General features: G+C 37.9%; 1 pseudogene; it reads right to left on the reverse strand.

Annotated features, from left to right (window-relative positions):
* Positions 1-8,480: 8,480 nt before the first annotated feature.
* On the reverse strand, positions 8,481-12,252 carry LOC137730048 (protein LATERAL BRANCHING OXIDOREDUCTASE 1-like; annotated as a pseudogene).
* Between the last annotated feature and the right edge of the window lie 6,984 nt (positions 12,253-19,236).

Consider the following 19,236-nt stretch of genomic DNA (forward strand, 5'->3'; position numbering starts at 1 on the left):
CCAACACACCTGCTCCTTAAATTATACTCCTGTCCTTGTTAGTAAGCCTATCTTCCCACCGCCTCAGAGTCTCATCCAAATCCTCAATTTCATCCAAAGCCTTCAAGATTGCAGGAATGCAACCTCCGTAACTGACGCATTTGGTCGAACACCTGGAGTGCACTTTCTTCATCGCTCCATTCCCTCCCCCTCCCTCAACCCACCATCAATATCTCCACTTTTCGCAAAACCGCCACTACCCTTTACGTTTTTCCTCTTCTCCCCACCTGGGTTCTTCACAAAACTGGGTTTTTTTAGCTCGACCTCATGAACAACGACGCCATTTCCACACCTGCCATTTGTGGGTCGATGAACTTCACCCAACTTCTTCTTCATCCCTCCTCCTCCATTGGGACTCTGAACCACTATCTGTTTCCTATCGTTGCTTATGAGTTTAAGTTTGTCTAGTGGAGAGCGTCCTGCGTTGGGTGACGTTTTAATGGAACCCATAATTGGGAGGGCTGGTTGATCTTGGCCAACATGCTGACCTGTTTTGAGATTTTTGGCCGGGTGGGATCCACAAGCCCTTTGGCCTAGCCTCGGTTGGAAACGAATTTCGTGTCAAAACAGGCTATTTTTAACCTTATAATCCTTTGACTGGGTCGGTTGAAGATGACCTTAGGCCATCTCAAACGGAAGGGTCCAGAGGGCCAGAGGGCTGAAAATAGCCTGAAAACTGTCTCCAACCGAGGACTAGGCCAGAGAGCTGTGGAATCTTAGAGGACCCCACAGAATCGGAGAGGGCTGGCCAGAAATACTGGGAATCCTGTAGGTTATAACCAACAGGAATACGTTTTATATTATTTAATATAAATGTATTCCTATCGGTTATAACCGACAAGAATTTTTAAAAATAATTTTGAAGCCAATGGCTAGCTAGCGTCAGCTAGCTAGCTCCAGTTACCGTTGGATTCAATTTTTTTTTTTAAGGGTTTTTTGGGCCTTTTTTTTTTTAAAAAAAAAATTTCTATTTTTTTTTTCCTATAAATACCTAAATCATTCCTCACAAAATTTTCACCATTCCTACCATTTCAATTCTCATATTTTCCTTCCTCTTTCAAAAATCTATCCTTCAATTTTTTTAATAATTTTGAAATGGCCTCTTCTGCAATGAAAGGTAGGGCTTGGACCCGAAAAGAAGATGAAGCTCTTTGCAAGGCTTATAGATGGGTGTCGGAAGATAGTGTGAGGGGGAATTGTCAAACAAATGACGGTGTTTGGACTCGTGTGTCCAAAAAATACTTAGAGTTCTATGAAGGCACCACTCCATTGAATATTCGAAACCACGAGAGTTGTTCTTCAAGATGGAAGAAACATCTTCAGCCAAGTTTGAACAAATGGCATCAAGCATTGTTAGTAGCCACAAGTAGACATGAAAGCGGCGCTAATTACTACGACGAAGTAAGTGTTTTCACAATTTATTTTAAATATTTAATTATATTACATTTAATTTCATAAATTAATTTCCTTTCATTTTTTTCTAGGTACGCCAAGCGGAGGAATTGTATATGGATAGCAGCTCGAAACCCTTTCAGTTTCACAGTTGTTGGGAAATTTGTAAAGGGTGTGTGTTATTTGAAGATCCACCAAAGAGAGCTCCTATGCTGGTGTTCGAAACTGCATCCTCAGCTGTAGAAATGGATGAAGATGGATCTCCAACCATTCAACAAAAAAGGGTAGAAAATCTGTCTTCGGGTGAAGGTTCCATACCTAGGGCTATGGGACGAAACAAGGCGTGAAGGTTGAAGGAAAAGGGCAAGGCAAATGATAATTTCGCCGCTCAACATGAAGTGGTGGCCTCATTGCGATTATTGGCGGAGCAAAATACCCTTGAGGTCGAAGAAATGAAGCGTAGGCATGAAGAACAGGCAAAACAAATACAAGAAGAGATGGATGATAAAAATATGGAAATGAACACTTCGAATTACATTCCAATGAGTAAGGCCTATTTTGATACGAAAAGAAAAAAGAAATTATGAGCCGACGGCAATTGTTTACCTCTGACTATACTCCTATGATGGCGGATGATGAAGATGATGTTGATTATGGATATTAAATTTAAGTTGTTTTAGTTTTTAAATTTAAGTTAATGTTGTTTTCGAATTTAATTTGTAGTTTTTAAATTTTAGTTGTAATTTTTAAATATAAGTTGTAGTTTTTAAATTTAAGTTGTTATAGTTTTTAAATTTAAATAATAAATTATGTTTGGTCCTTTGGCCCTCGGTTAGAGACGGTTTTTTGTGGTAGGACTAAAACAAGCCCTCTGACCCTTGGTTGGAGACGGATGCAAATATGGTCCTGTACTGTTCATTAAAATATTAATATCTTGAAAAATCTTGAATGGCCAGAAAGTTAAAACGAGCCCTCTGGCCAGCCATCGGTTGGAGATGGCTTAGTGACTACAATAGCATTGCGGGCTGAAAATTTTATTTATGTGGGGGCATAACTGGATTACTTGGGGGCTGGTGCCTACACTGAGATTTGCGTTGGGCGGATCCACAAGTATTTTTAGCTTCAGTAGTACAATACTTATAAATTTCACGCATGACGGTGGATTATGACTTCAAATGCGGTGTGTACATGCAAATTTTTCTCTTTTTAGAATCATACCGAGGGGTCAAGAAAATGATTGTTTTATCTTTTTTATTTATATATATTTCCATATCTAACACTTGAGATCCGAAGACATTTTGATATTTATTTTGTGGGGCATTTTGTAATTTTTTTCAATGATTCAAATCGTTTATATTATAATTCATCATTTATAGACAACCGTTGCAATATATTTGACAAATCCAAAACCATTAAGGTATTTATTTGTAGTGAAAAAAAAATGGACGATTACGGTTTTGCAAAGAAACATTAAAATGACTACCATTTAATATAACACTTATATGATTCCAAACTTGGATGATTTTTTGGTAAACATGATTTTTGAGAAAAGACCTAAATGATAGATAGTTCAAATCGTTCAAAAAAGTTATAGAATGAATGGTACAAAATATGTGTCAAAAAATGGATATCCCCGATCCTAACACATGTACATACATATTATATATATATTTCAGTTATTGCTGCATCTTCTATTTAATTGAATCTTGACTTGCTTGTAATTTATCTTACGTTACCATAAATGCAGGTGTACGAGCAAATAATAGAGGCATCGGGGCGGGGAAAGGTTAAAATTCATCGGTTATCAAAAGTCTTGGGGGTTGCTGGCATAGCCGTGTTTCTTTTTTCTGCAGGCGCGACGGTATGGGAAATATATTTAGCTGACAACACACTTCAAAAGGCAACACGTGCGGCTGTGGTGGCTATATCATCAGTTGGAGGTGCGACGCTAGGAAGGGATATAGGGGTTGCCCTGGCAAGCTGTCTCCCGGTACATCCTTTATTCGTGGTGATGGCAGGAATAATAGTTAGCATTGCAGGAGCTTTTATTATTGGGGATTTCGCCGGCTGGTTGGTTGATTTGATTTTTGAATCTGGGGGTAGTACCACCTTGAGCACTGAGGGGCTTCGGTGCTACGTAGCACCTATGCTGGATGGCGTCGCTTTAGCCCGCCAAATTATGCATCATCATCCACCAAAATATTAAAAATTTATGATGTGTATCTGTATGGATAATATTGTTGTAGTATAAATCGTGAACTGATGTGTTAAGTGTTTGTATTAATCCTAGCTTACATTGCTGGATTAATCAGCTTTGGGTTTAAATGTAATTTGACTTATTTAAGTCTTATAGGTTTTAGGTAAGTGAGGTGGCTCTTCATCTTATAAGGTGTAAAATGGAAGACTGAGATTGCTTTGATGTAAGCTTGAACATTGCCAAAACTATGTAACCGTTTGCAGAGTGTGGGATTACTTCAGTCTCTCTCTTCTCAGCTCATGTTGTATGTGTGAATGAATTTTGCAGAGTAACATTCTCTGCTTGCAGTCTCTGTCTGTCTGTCTGTCTGTCTGTCTGTCTCTCTCTCTCTCTCTCTCTCTCTCTCTCTCTCTCTCATCGTTCTCCATTTTTCTGTACTGTGATTATTTCTTCTTCTAGAAGAAGTTGTGCGGTCGCTGCACACAAATCTCTCATTTAAATTCAAATTCTAGCAAATATGTGGTCCCCTACATTGGCCAATGGCAACATTATTATTTAATGAATATCAATTACTTGATCCTGAAAAGATAATCAATAGATCGATTCAGATATATGATAATGATTATCATTATCAGTTACTTGATAATTATTTTTTAGCTTAATTGGATTAATAGTTCCTGTAATGATAGAGTAGTTGGAAGATTACCCATGTGGTAAAAAAAAATTAGGATTTAAGCTCCTGTGATGAAGTTTGTTAGGATTTATGCCTAAAATTAAAAATTTCGTCAACTTTTGTTATTATTAGCACGTGGTGTGCTAACAATTAACATAAAGTTGACGGAATTTTTAATTTTAAGCATAAATCCTAACAGACTTTATCACATCGACTATCTTCCAATTACCATATCACCATAGGAATTAATAATTCAATTAGGCCTTACCTTTTTTTACTAAGAGGGAATAAACTTAGCTCATATCCTGAAGTATTGGGCAAACCAAACTACAGACAGGGATCCGAATTGCGGCCGTCAATGTAACCTACCCCTCCCCTTTCAAAGCAATTGGAAGGTGCCAAGCCCCCGATAGCTGCCTCCCCTATGAACATGAACCAAGAAAATTTTAACCGTAGACAACATGAAAAAGTACTAACAAATCCGATAAGTCGGAAGCTGAAAAAAGCTACGCAAATAAGCATAACAGCACAACCAGAACAACAATGTACCTGGCAGTCGACACCATAATTAGCCATAGAATTCGCTGCCTGAACCTGATTACCCTCTAAAAAAATATGGGAAACTCAAAATTGTCATGAAAGAAAAGAATATTATAATTGGCTGCTCAAAGATGAGTAAAAATTTCTACTCAAAATTTTTAGAATTTGAATCACAAAGCTTTGTGCATATAATCAAAACCGTTCATATTATCAATCACACTGTGTCACATCCCGGTCCGGGGCGGATCACTTCCCGGCACCGCTCCACCACCGTAGCACGATATTGTCCGCTTTGGGCCCCGACCACGCCCTTACGGTTTTGTTTTTGGGAACTCACAAACAACTTCCCAGTGGGTCACCCATCATGGGATTGCTCTAGCCCTCTTCTCGCTTAACTTCGGAGTTCCTATGGAACCCGAAGCCAGTGAGCTCCCAAAAGGCCTCGTGCTAGGTAGGGATGAGAATATACATATAAGGATCACTCCCCTGGATGATGTGGGATGTCACACACTGTAAAGATCATCTTTGGAAAAAATGAATTAAAATTAAGGTCGTTTAGTCAATCTATTTTAGCAAATATATAGACGGTTCATAATGCTTTTACCAATTTCGTTCATTTGTTTTTATACAGTTCGATGATTAAACAACCTTAGTTTTAATTTATTTTTTGTAGAGCATATCTACATAGGGTGATTTATATTATGAACAATTCTGATTATCCTTTTGAGTAGCCAAGTATTGTTCGGGAGAAAACCCTGACAGTTATGCCAATGTAAACGTGAGGCCCAAGGCACCTGCGCCATAGAGGAAGAAAGAAAATGGACTACTAGAGATGAATCACTTTCAATCGACAATGCTTGCGAACCATTTTTAATCGCCAAAGAAACTGCATGAATCACAGCATAAAGCTCAGCCTCCAGAGAAGAAGTCAGACCAAGGGAGCCCGCAAAACAACCCAGCACAAGAGCACAAGTCCATTATGATCACGGAAAATCCCATAAAGCCAGCCAAACATGGGGAACCTCCAGCTGCACCATCCGTGTTTACTTTAACCAAATTTGTAGGATTTTGATGCCCAGAAACTCCAATGGCTCATAAAATAACTCAGAAACTGAATTTCATGGAGCCTAGTTTAAAAGAATGAATCTCAACAAGTTGAGTTTGATCGCCCTAATTAAAGAAGCAACAAAACGTTGCCCATCTCGAAAACGCAAATTATTCTGAGTCTGCCATAGTAAATAAAAACCCGCGCCAATTAATCCTCACCATAACAATTGCAACTGAGTACCCGGACCCTGATGTAGTGGTTAAGTGAAAAACCCATGGATATCATGATACCAAGAACAAACTTGAAACCATGTTAAACAAGCCGACCAAAATTGTCTTGCAAAAGCACACTAAAGAAAGAGATGATCCACCGTAAAGGGATCACATAGAAGCCAACATAAAACCTCTCTACCTTGAAGCATATCATCAGTCAAAAGTTTACCATGCAAAAATTTCCATAAAATTACTCAATTACGTGAGCGAAAGCATGGATGCCAAACCCATCGATCCTAAAGAACATGAGGTTGACGACTACGCTAAAAATCACAAGCAAGCTTAACTGAAAGATTCCCATCAGTGCTGCCATCCAAAATAAAATCCGAGACCAAAGCATGCAAACGATTAGAAATAGGCAGAGGAAGTCCCAACTGATCAGAAACCAGCACATCCAACCACTTTGAATGCCAAATTTCACCTGACCACCCAAACCAATAATCCATTTTTACCCATCAGAGATAGCCGAATATAAGGGACGTAGCCCAGGCCATACCGAAGAACACTTGTAAGACGAACAAGGATGACCCAAATTATTGAAAAATCTCCTCCGAAAAAAACAATAAGCCATACTAGAAATCACTCGAATGTCCCAAAAAAATTTCATTTGAAAAGCTAGATTAAGAGCTGCAAAGTTGCGAATACCAAAACCACCCTCATTATACGCACAACACTACTTTTCTCAAGCAACAGTGAAAAAACCACTTGTATCAGCACACAACTTGACCAAATAAAATTACGAGCCCAATTCCGAACTTAAGTCAGGACAGAAGAAGGCCAAGCATAAACTGAAAAGCTAGGAGATAACATGCTTACCACTACCGATTTGAGTGAAGTAATACGACCAACCATAGAGAGAAGGTGTCCTTGCCATAACATACGAGCTCGGATCCTATCCACCAAAGCTTGGAAATTTTGTTTACAAGGCTCACCTCGAAACAGAGGACCACCTTTGTAACTGATGGGAGCTCACCCTGAGCAATTCCCAGCAAAGAAAGAATCTGATGTCGGCTATGGGTCGCATTGTTAGAATGCACAATTAATATGACATATTAAGAGGCAACCTCAAGTCATTTGCATGATTTTAGAATTTAAATGCATCTGGTTGAAATGGTTGCCACGCAAAATGCCAAAGCCTAAATACTAAAGGAAGTTCGTTGTACAGATGCAAAAGCAGGCTAAACCAAAAGCAAAAAAGAAAAGTTTAGATCATTGAGGAGGCGGAGCTTTAGAAAGTAGCATAATAATCTTAGTCTTGGTTGAATTTGAATGACAAGTAAAATAAAGAAATTAACATATTCTCTGAAGATTAATTTCCAAGATTTAACAAATAAACTTTAAAAATATGTTAATTTGACAACCAAGAGCAAGAAAATTGTACTACTATCTAAAACTTCACCTCCGCAATCTTCTAACTAGCCACTTTCTTGATCTCCACTGCAATGAATATTGTGGAGCAAAAAATAATTCTAAAAATGCAGAACATGACGCATGGACTTTATGCCGAAGAATATAAAATTGCCCTTATTAAATGGGCAGCAGGACACAATTATTCCCATGCACAACTCAACATACTTGGAGGTTCAAGAAGTTGACTACAACTGCTCTCACCTCCCATTCTTGTGGCATGGAAAAGTTAAAGACATTAAAGTTAGGATTAATCACCAAATCCTATCTTGACAAAAAAAAAAAAAAAAAAAAATCCCCGATTCATATCTTTAATACATTCACAATTAAAGATCAACTCCATCAAATAAGGAATCCCTTTCACAATCAATCATAGATGTTTCCATCATCCCAAGATATTATCTCCTAATTAATATCTTGGGAATATTATTTCCTCATTCATTCAATGAATGACACATGGCCAATCGGATGCCGCTATGTGTATGCCATAACCCTAACCCTATGGCCGGCCACTCCTCCCTATAAATGCCTTCATCTGCATCAAATTTTGGTAAGTTTTATGCTACACATACAAACTCGAAGCACTTACTCTTTTCAAAGATATTGACTTAGGTATCGGAGATCCATTGCCCCCCCCCCCCCAACACCAAAAAAAAAAAAAAAAAAAAAAAAAAAACCTCATGTGGCACGTGTGACCTTGGTCTCGATGAAAAGTGTTGAATCTTTTGTAGGTATAAATTTGTCAAGACTGAAAACAACGAATTTTTGCTACCCCACATGTTTTTTTGTTTTTTCATTTGCTTCTGGCCTGGTTGCCTCTATAAATCACACAAATAATAACCAAGCCGCACATACAATAATTAAAAGCAATACGCATGAATCCTGTGCTAGTTAGATTCGCACATGATAACAAATCAAATCCGAGCTAGGTGCCAAGGATCACATTCCAAACTCATATATTGGTTAACAAAAATAACAACATTAACAAAGCATGTAAAATCCCACACACCTCATTACGTTTTGGGTCTTTTGGAAAAGTTGATTGCTTGTTTCTCCGCAGTAGGACTAACTCTATAAAAGTGTTGCAAATAATCACCCACAACCACCTTCTCATACCCCTCATCTTTCAAGGAATTACGATCCCTTATAGGATCAATCAAAGTTCGGGGAGATGGATTATAGAACAAAGCCACTGAGAAGCGCTCAACATCCATTTGGGTCACAACCCTATGCCATGGGCTTTTTAACTTTCCATTGCTCATAATCTCTAGCAAATCTCCCATATTCACTAGCAATGCCTCTGGTGGCCAAGGCACATTCACCCATTTCTTGTCCTTCAAAACCTGGAGACCTCCAGCGGTGTCGAATTGCATAAGGAGAGTAAGGGCACTGGCATCCGAATGCGGAGTTAGACCGAGGGCATGGTCTGGTCTAGGACATGGTGGGTAGTAGTTGACTCTCACATTGATCTCACTGTCTTTGGGGTCAAAATTTTGGAGGAATACATGTTTTTCTAGTGATAAGGCTTCGGCAAGGGCTTCCAGTAAGTCATTCAAGATGGTTCTTGCTTCATGAACGTTGACACACCCAGACCGAGATCAGGGCGTGCTGGCCGTCACGCTGAGGTGACGTAACCATGTGCACGTGCGGAAGCTAATAAAATAGTAATATAAAAAGTACGAATAAATAAAAACTAGCAACAAAGTAATAAAAACAAGTGCTAGCGCAAGTGAGACACAATTTCAGAGCGTAAGCCTACAGCAGTCCAAAAGAAAGTGATACGACAACAGTACACCCGAAGGTGACCCTACGCTGGTAAGTGTCTGTCAGAAATGCCGGGAAAGCCCTCTGGGAAACCACCAAACCTGCTAGACAACTAGAACCTGGAGGGGCGCAAAACAAAAGCGTGAGTGGGCAAAAACAAAGCTTTTCGAAAACCATTTAGTAAAATACATTCTAACCCCTCGCCGTAAAACCTGTATACTTCCCAGAAAATAAACATATATACGTATGTATATAGATATGCCAATCATGCTCAAGAATATGCCATGTCGAAACCTCATAATGAAATGCAAGTGCTCAGGTATAAATCATATCAATAACAAATAATCTGGCAGCCGGAGTCACCTAACGTGACCTGTACGGCTGCATATAGAGCTCAAATCTCAAACTCAATAACTGAACCTGCCCACGAGTCGGAACCACCTAAAGTGGTCTGTACGACAGGCCTGGGTGTAACAAATATATACGCTCAAGTGCTACGATCACGTGAAGGCTGTGCGAATAATCGCGGGTCACCTACGAGTCGGAACCACCTAATGTGGTCTGTACGACAGGACTGTGCACCTAACTTGGATCCAAGCTGAGCGTGTGGTACGGGAGGTGAACATCACGTGAAGGACTGTGCCCTACTCTGGGCGGGAGCACTAACACCGGGGGTGCAGGTTATGAGCTCTCTAAGCATCTCGAATCGCTACTGAATGTAAACATGAATAACACTTACCTGGCACTCACCTGTGCGTCCACAGCACCCAATATGCATATGTATATATATGCAACTAATAATGTACTAACAATGCACAACCAACGATAATATAATGCATGGCATATAACTAATAAACATTTAAATCAATTCTGGGAAAATATAGTATATAGGTATATACGGAAAACCAAAAGCCCACTCACTGGTATGTGGAAGGGTCGTAGCCCCCCTGCCTCGAGTGACCACGCTCGTCCTCGGGATACGTCTCACCTATATGAGAAACAACTATAAAAACGTAAATTTTAAAGCACATAACCAACTTCTCGTAATAACTTCTCATACATTGCTCAAATTGGACAAATGAATATACCAACGTGCTCTACACAACCTCAGGATCACACCCAAATTTTTAGAATAATTTTTCACCGCCGCACGCTCCCCCACGCGCCGGCCAAGGCACGGCCACACGCGCCGGCCACGCGCAGGCACGTGCCTGGCACGCTGACGGCGTCAACTGACGCCGTAGGGAATATTCCGTTAGTTCTAACGGATTCCGTTAACGGCGTCAGGAATATTCCGTCAGATTTGACGGAATATTCCGTCTCCTTCTCCGGCGCCGGAAAACTGGAAAAATTTCAAACGTTGATATCTCGTTCGTTTTTCACCCAAATTTGACAAAATTACTACTAATTTGAAGCTTAGACCTAGGAGAACACGAATATACCACTTTTAAGGGTTAAAAACCACGAGATCTCACCAGCCACCACACTCCAATTCCGGCCAACTTCGAATACGCGATCCCGACGTCCAATTCCTTCAAATGAACTACTCTGAGACTCCTTGGGACCTCACCAAGCTACCTACAAGCTTCATTTTCCCTAAAACGTGAGAAATCACGTGAGCATGAATAGTACCCCAAATCGGACTTCGTGAAATCGACGTGAAAACGGTGGTTTTCTTACCTGAAAATGGTACAGCTGCACTCCTCCCAGCCTCACGAGCTCGAATGTGCACTCAGTTCCTTCGAGCTCGAATAGCCACAAAAATGTTGATTAGTGTTTAAAATTTTTGTGGCTAATGGTTAGGGCGATGGATTAAAGATAAGTTGCTTCAAGGCGTGCACACACACACATATATAAACAAGCCCTTTATCACCCATTGCAATATTTCCCACTTTATATTATGAAATTATTCTAACAATTACAGCGTTCCATGAGCTGATCAAGAATTTGATTTATTCTAAATCACTAAATGTTTGAATCAGTTGGCTAAATTCATTATCAATGTTGGATTTTTTTTAATTTATTCTAAATACTTAAATCACTACAGCTAAATTCATTATTACTAAGTAATTGTTTAATAACTATTTCGTTTTTAACTTTTGTTTTCACCTTTTGAAAACTAAAAATAGAAAAATTCTCAATCTCCGAAAAAAAAATTAAAAAGATTATCATATGTGTCAGAAAATAAAGGTACCGAAAGTATGATCGATGCACGCTTATGTTTTATTTGGTGAAATGCGGCACCTGAAATCGGCAGGCCTTTGAGGCCAAACATGGAGCCCTTGGGTTGCTCCGACAGGAGCTGCTTTCACAGTCACACGGTCAATCCAATCCAACGGTTGATCTTCCGACTTCACAAAGTTCCGGCCGTACCCCATGTTATCCACACTCACATACGACCCAACGCTTGCTTTCTTCTCTTCAAACGACAACCCAAAGAACTCCTTGACCACATCCTTCACACCATCTCAAACATGCCCTGGCACACCATGGTCCTTGATTATGAGCATACCCCAAGTATTAGCACCGCTTGCTAGCTCGGCCAGCTCTCGGGTCCAGTCTGTGGACTCAGACCGGGCTCGTAATTTAGCCATGCTTATGGATGGTAGGACTTCTGAGACATTATTAAGCAAAGATAAGTCGACAACATCATAATCGTGTTCAAGGTGCACCCTTATGAATCTCTCAGGCAAATGTTTGAATCCTCGCCGAGAGAGTTCTTGAACCACGGGCACTCTGGAAGTTCTTAATTGAACTTCTTGGTCTAGGTAGGTGGCTTCATGGAAGCAATTTTCACTCAGCTCCTCCATATGAGTCTCTCTAGCCAGCTAATTAAGCACTTCCTATTTCTTAGAACATGGATGGGCAAATGTGCTTGATGATTGTAGGAAACTTCAGACCTTAAGAGGGATGGCGTAATTGGTTTGCATGCTTACCTGATAAGCAACTAGTGAAATTTAGACCACATCTTTCATCAACTTGTTTAGTTCTAAAGGAGATTGATCGATTGCATGGGCCATGCGAAAATGACGCTTTGATTGGGTACATGAGGCCAGGCCAGAGGCCTAGAGGCTAACTTGTATTGCATTACAAGTATATTGGACCTGTAAAAACTGGAAAGAGGCCTTATATACAAGTCAACATACTAACTTTGTTCGACCAGAAAACGTAGATGGAACTACTGGACCGGATCACTTTTGAGTATTTAACGTGGCTTGCAAGGGTACGATTTGATTTTAAGTCACGTTTACTGTGATGCACTTCTGAGCCTATACGTATCCCAATAGGAAATGCATCTAGACCCACCAAACACGCTAAAACTCCCATCCAATTTAGTCAGACTTGTCATGTCAAAGCAGGTATGCGAAACACGGGCTAATACTAACATGCAGGGTAATTACAAGTCACTCTCTTCCAAAGATAATCATGTTTCTACTACTGTAAAAAGTTAAACAATTTAGAGCTTGTGGGATCATTATATAAATTGGTATTCTTCCACACAGTTCATGTCATGTGCTCAGGTACAAGTTCTTGATTGTTCATATTCTTGTGGCCCACTGCTACAAAATTAGCTTTAAGATTCGGATGATGGTGACGGTTAATAAGCCATTATATTAGATAAAAGTAATCCGACACATTTTTTAATTAGTGTCGGATAAAACGTAATTAGCGTCGGTTTAAACCGCCACAATTTTTTTTTAACCGCCAGTATTTGTGTTTTTTTTTTAAAATATTTTTTTAATATTTTGGTAGTTTTTAAGTTAATAGTGGCGGTTATAACCGATAGAAATTGACTATTTTATTATTTTAGTATTCTGGCGGTTATTATTTTAGTATTCTGCCGGTTATAACTGACAGAAATCGACTATTTTATTATTTTTATGCCAAAAGTTTTTCTGTTTGTTGTTCATTCAGATTTCTTTCTCTTCTTCATCTTCAATCTTCAATCTTTATCTTCAATCTTCAATCATTTTCTTCTCTTCATCTTCAATCTTTTTGTTCTTTTCATCTCACAGTAAGTTTTTAATTTCTTTTGCTTCCATACTTTTTATCTTCTATTTCTTTCTTCATCAAGCATTTCATCTTTTTCTGATTTGATTTTGCAGGGGCTTTATTTGGTTGGCTGACCATGTAAAGAGTAGATCGATGACAGAATTCTTCAATAGTTCAGGTTTTATTGCTGAACTTCTTGATGTTTAAATTGTTTGTTTAACACACAAGATTATTTATTTAGAGATTTTAATTTAATTAGTATGATAAATTAGGATTATTTGTGTTCCATTAGTTTATTTTATTTACTTAAATTGTTATGAAGAAATTGAGATAAATATTATTTGTAAATATTTATGTTAAATTGATAATATTTAATATACCATAAATTGGTAATATTTAGTAATATAGGTATATATTATGTTAATTAATTAAACATTTCACTCCAATTGCTATGAGGATATACAAAACTTAAATTTAATAAATAATCAAGAGTGTAGATAAACATATTTTTGTTAACCTTTGATTGTTTTTTTAATTTGTTTTACTGTGATAGGTGTTGAAAATTAAATTGCAACTGTGGTAGTCCGAGGTTGAAAGATAGGGATTGAAATTTCTAATAGTTATGCCTACATGATAGGGATTGAAAGATTGTAGGCATCTTAGTTTCAAAGTAATATTTGCTATCGTACAGTGGTAAAACATGGAAAATAGTTGGTAATATCGTGAAATTTGGAAGCATATACAAATGAAATTAATTTGTTTTTGGATCAAGCAGTTGCGAATGGTGTTGGCCCCGATAAGTTTAGATGTCCTTGCAAAAGATATTGTAATCGATATACTTTTGTTAGAAAAACTATTGTCGAACATCTTGTGTTGTATGATATGGATAAAGATTACAAAAATGCTTTGTGGCGACATCATGGGGAACCTTTCATTGGAGAGCAAAATATGAGGATTGGAGAAGAAGGTGTTGGGCCGTCTACTGAAATAGGAGATCGGTTGACTGGTATTCATGATGTTCTTAATGATGTATTTGTCCAACCATTAACGGAAGAAGGTATTGGGCCATCTACTGAATCTCTTTCTGGGGAAGGGCGTCCGGAAGAGGTCGAGACTTTTTTTTAAGCTGCTTGAAGAGACAGATCAAGATTTGTGGCCAGGTTGTAATGAATTTAAAAAATAGGCGGTTGTAAGATTGTATCAGATCTTCACCACGTTACTCGAGTTAATTAAAAAAATGTTGCCTGATGGAGATTGTTTGCCTGAATCTTGTTATAAGGCAAAAAAACATATAAATGACTTGGGTCTGATGTATGTGAAGATTGATGCTTGTCCCAATAATTGCATGATCTATTGGAAAGACACTGCAGAGTTAACCACATGCTTAGTTTGTGGTAAATCAAGATATAAAAATATCAACGAAGATGATGGCTCTAGAAAAAAAAAAATCGAAGCTAAGGTTATGTGGTATTTTCCTTTAAAACCACGATTGTATATGTCGAAGCATACGGCTTAACATATGAGGTGGCACGCAACTGAATGTCCTAAGGATGGGTTTATGAGACATCTTTCAGATTCTCCAGCATGGAAGCATTTGGATAATTTATATCCGGAGTTTGGATCAGAAATGCAAAATATTCGATTAGGGTTGGCCAGTGATGGATTTAATCCTTTCAGAAAAATGAGGCAAGATCATAGCACATGGCTTGTGGTGCTTTCAGTTTACAATTTACCGTCCTGGATGTGTATGAAGCAACCCAATTTGTTGTTGTCTCTGTTAATACCAGGATCGCGCAGTCCCGGTAAAGAGATTGATGTATACATGCATCTATTGATTGATGAGTCGAATGAGTTATGGGAGGTGGGCACTCCTACTTATGATGCGTATTCCAACCAAAATTTTGCGATGAAGGCTGCCGTCTTATGGACTATAAGTGATTTTCCAGCTTATGGAATGTTATCAGGATAGAGTACACATGGATATAAAGCATGTCCACATTGCATGCATGATAAAAAATCTATTTACTTGCCGGCGAGTAGTAAGATTTGCTATTTGGGGCATCGATGCTTTCTTCCTGTTGATCATATGTTTCGAAGGCAAACCACATCTTTTAATGGTCGGCGAGAGCATCGTAGTGCACCAAGGCAATGGACTAGTTTACAATGTCTTGATGAACTTTGTACTTTGAGATTTACTTTTGGAAAACCAAAGAAAGATGCTTCGGTTGGGCAACACAAAAAACGAACTGAGAGCAGTATAAGTAGTAAGAGCCAGTGGAAGAAGAAATCTATTTTTTATGAACTACCTTAATGGAGGCATCTGTTGATTAGACACAATCTTGATGTTATGCATATTGAAAAAAATATATGTGACAATATAGTGGGAACATTGTTAGATATAGATGAAAAAGTCTAAGAATAGATTGGTTGCACGTGCAGATCTTGAAATCTTGAACATAAGACATGGACAACATCCACGTAGGGAAGGAAATAGAACATTTCGACCTCCAACATTGTTCACATTGAAAAGAGAAGAAAAAACTGCATTTTGTGAAGTGTTGTCTATTATTCAGGTTCCCGATGAATATTCATCAAATTTGTCGCGATGTGTGCATGTGAATGAACGAAAAATACACGGATTAAAAAGCCACGATTGCCACGTTTTAATGCAGCAGTTACTCCCACTTGCAATACGTGTGGTTTTGCCTAAATCTGTTACTATGATATTATTAGAGTTGAGTGCAATTTTCAGACAATTGTGTAGCAAGGAGTCCGAGGAAGGTTTCAAGCAACTGAATTCAAGAATTGCCTTGACACTATGTCAATTGGAGAAGATATTCCCGCCTGCATTTTTTGATGTAATGATGCACCTCCCAGTTCACTTGGCAGATGAAGCAGCTATTGCAGGGCTTGTTCAATATAGATAGATGTATCCAATTGAACGGTAATTAACAAATCTTTATAAAATTTGTTAATTTATAATGATAATTTTTATTAGTAATTATAATAATTTTTGTTTTGTATTATAATTATAGGTATTTGCAAACACTGAAGCGTTATGTTTGTAATAAAGGTCATCCTGAAGGTTCTATTATTGAAGCATATTTGGTGGATGAATGCTTGTCCTTTTGTTCCATGTATCTTAGAGATGTCGAGTCTCGTCGCACTCGTAGAGGTTGAAATGAAGATAGTATTGGACGTGGAGTATCTGGTGGGTTATCAATTTTTGACTCTAAAGGATGTTATATGGGTTCAGGAGAAAATGTGGAACTCAGAGTTAAATGTTCTTGATCAGTGCCATAGATACATTCTAAATAATTGTGATGAGGTCAACCTATTTAAAAGGTAAGAACATCTAGTCATACGTCTTAATGTTTTATCAATTTTCTTTACTTTGAAAAATTAGTTAAGCATATTTGGACCTGATTGGCTAGGCAACGAATTCTTGAAAAATCAACATCGTCGAGCAAGGCTGACTATGCGATAAATCAAGGAACTAAGCAAGAAGGAATTTCCAGAATGGTTCCAGCAACATGTGAGTTAATATAACGGTCACGTTATTACTTTTTTTTTAATTTTTTTTTTTTTTACATTTTAATAATGACGTGTTTATATTTGTTGTGTCAACTTTTATCCTTTTACTTATTACAGATTAATTCAAGATGTCATGCTAATGACATCTTGATATTTGAAGACTTGCATTGGCCAGCCAATTATCCTAGTAGGGTTGTGACGAGATATAAAAGTCACATTATTCATGGGTTCAGATTTTGTACAAAATCTGTGGACGATAAGCATAAGAATCAAAATTGTAGTGTCTTTGTACCTGCAAATGTCCGTGGTGCAATTGGGCAAGTGAATTGCTATGGCAGAGTCATAGACATGTTTGAGGTTAAATATTGTGGCCCTACCTAAGCAGGAGACAAGGGTCGAGCTGTGATGTTGTTTAAGTGTGAATGGGTTAATAGTGAAAGTCCAAGAGGTATGAAGACCGATCAATATGGATTTACTTTAGTAAACTTCAATCGATTGGGATTTAAAGAGGATCCTTTCATATTAGCTTCACAAGCATTACAAGCATTTTATGTGGAGGACACAATTGAAAAAGATTGGCATGCTGTTGTTCGAACGCAGCCGAGAGATTTGTTTGACGTATTAGAGGATAATGATGCACTTGATGATTATGCTATACCTGATTTGGATGATCGTGTACTTGACAATGAAAATTTGCATACAAGGGTTGGTGTGGAAGAGACTCATTTTCACGAAGTATTACCGTTGCCTACCCAGTTCCCTCATTTTGTCAATGTCGATGATGACCTAACAGAATATGAAATGGAATAGTTTTATTATTTACCTTATGCTTTTTAAGTATTAATTAGACTATATTTCAATTTGTGTGGTGACTTTTATTTAAAATATTTTAGTTTGTGTGCTAAAATTTAAAATGTTATTTAAAAACACATGGTTTAATTTTTTTTTTTTTTTTAAGTCATTCCCTGTCGGATATAACCGACACGAGCATAACAAAATTTTGGGCGGGATATTTCCCGTGAATTTGATTCAAAAAAATTTAAGGCGCACAAAAACCGACGAAGGAAAATTTTATGGCGGTTTTTGGATATTTTTGTCGGTTATAACTGACACAAACCTGACATGCATATTAAATAGGCGAGCGCTTTTTAGTCATGTTGTCGGATATAACCGACACTATGTACTTTATTGTCAGTCATAACCGACAGTACTCTGACATCTATAACTGCACCGTCCTGACATACATAAATGCACTGTACTGACAAAAACATAAAAGCTCTGTCAGATTTTAATTTTCTGGTGGTTTTAGTTGAATTTCTGTCGGATATAACCGACAATATTTATTACCCTCAACTATTTCCCATTTTCACTTCAGCTTCTCCTTCCCATTTTCACTTCAGCCATTTTCACTTTAGCCGTTCTTTTCCTTCCCATTTTCACTCCTTCCCATTCTCACTTCTACCCATTTTTACTCCTTTTCTCCTTCCCATTTTCACTTCTACCCATTTTTACTCTTTTTCCCTTTTCCATTTTCACATCCACCCATTTCTATGGAGGAACAAAATGAATGTAGGACCAGCGGAGCTGCTATTCCAAAGTGGAAAGGAAGACAACTTTGTCTATTTGATTCAACAGGGAAATGTGTTAGTGAAAATGCCGGTGAATTTTTGAAATTGATAGCCTCGGAGGTTAGGGATCCAAGACATATTCCATTGAAGAGGGATTGGCGCTTGAAATGATAAGGAAGTTTTGTGGGAAAGAATTAAAGTATATATTTTTGTTTTGTACTTCTATATTTCAAGACTATACTTCGGATTTATACTAACATGTTTGTTTTTATGAAAATAGGGGAATATCATATTTCTTGATGAAGACCTTGATAGAATGCCTGTGATTTGTAACATGACTCTCCATGTTGCGGATCATGCATACAAGGAATATCGTAATTGTTTGAAAGCGAAGTATTACACCAAAAGACAAGAGCATGAGTGCTCAGAACCTCCCCCTGGTATGGATGGTGATCAGTGGGTCAAGATGTTAGAGTATTGGGATAATCCTAAAACAAAGGTAAAAAATTAGTGATTTGATATTTGGTATTGAAATATGTTTGTCTTATAAGGTTTTTTTTTACACTTTTCAGGAGGTGGCAGAGAAAAACAAGTATAATCAGGACTTAAAAACGATGAACCATACAACTGGTTCAAAAACGTTTGCTCGGGTTTGCGAGGAATTGGTATGTGTTGCTATTTTGTAATATATGTAGTGTTTTTTATTTTTGTATTTATAATCTGGGGGCAATCTGTATTTGTTTTTCTCTTTTAACATATTTAAACAAGAACAAGCATGGTAAGGAGCCATATCCCATCTTTTTTTTTCC

This window comes from Pyrus communis, chromosome 3, assembly GCF_963583255.1.
Source record: "Pyrus communis chromosome 3, drPyrComm1.1, whole genome shotgun sequence".
NCBI lineage: Eukaryota > Viridiplantae > Streptophyta > Magnoliopsida > Rosales > Rosaceae > Pyrus > Pyrus communis.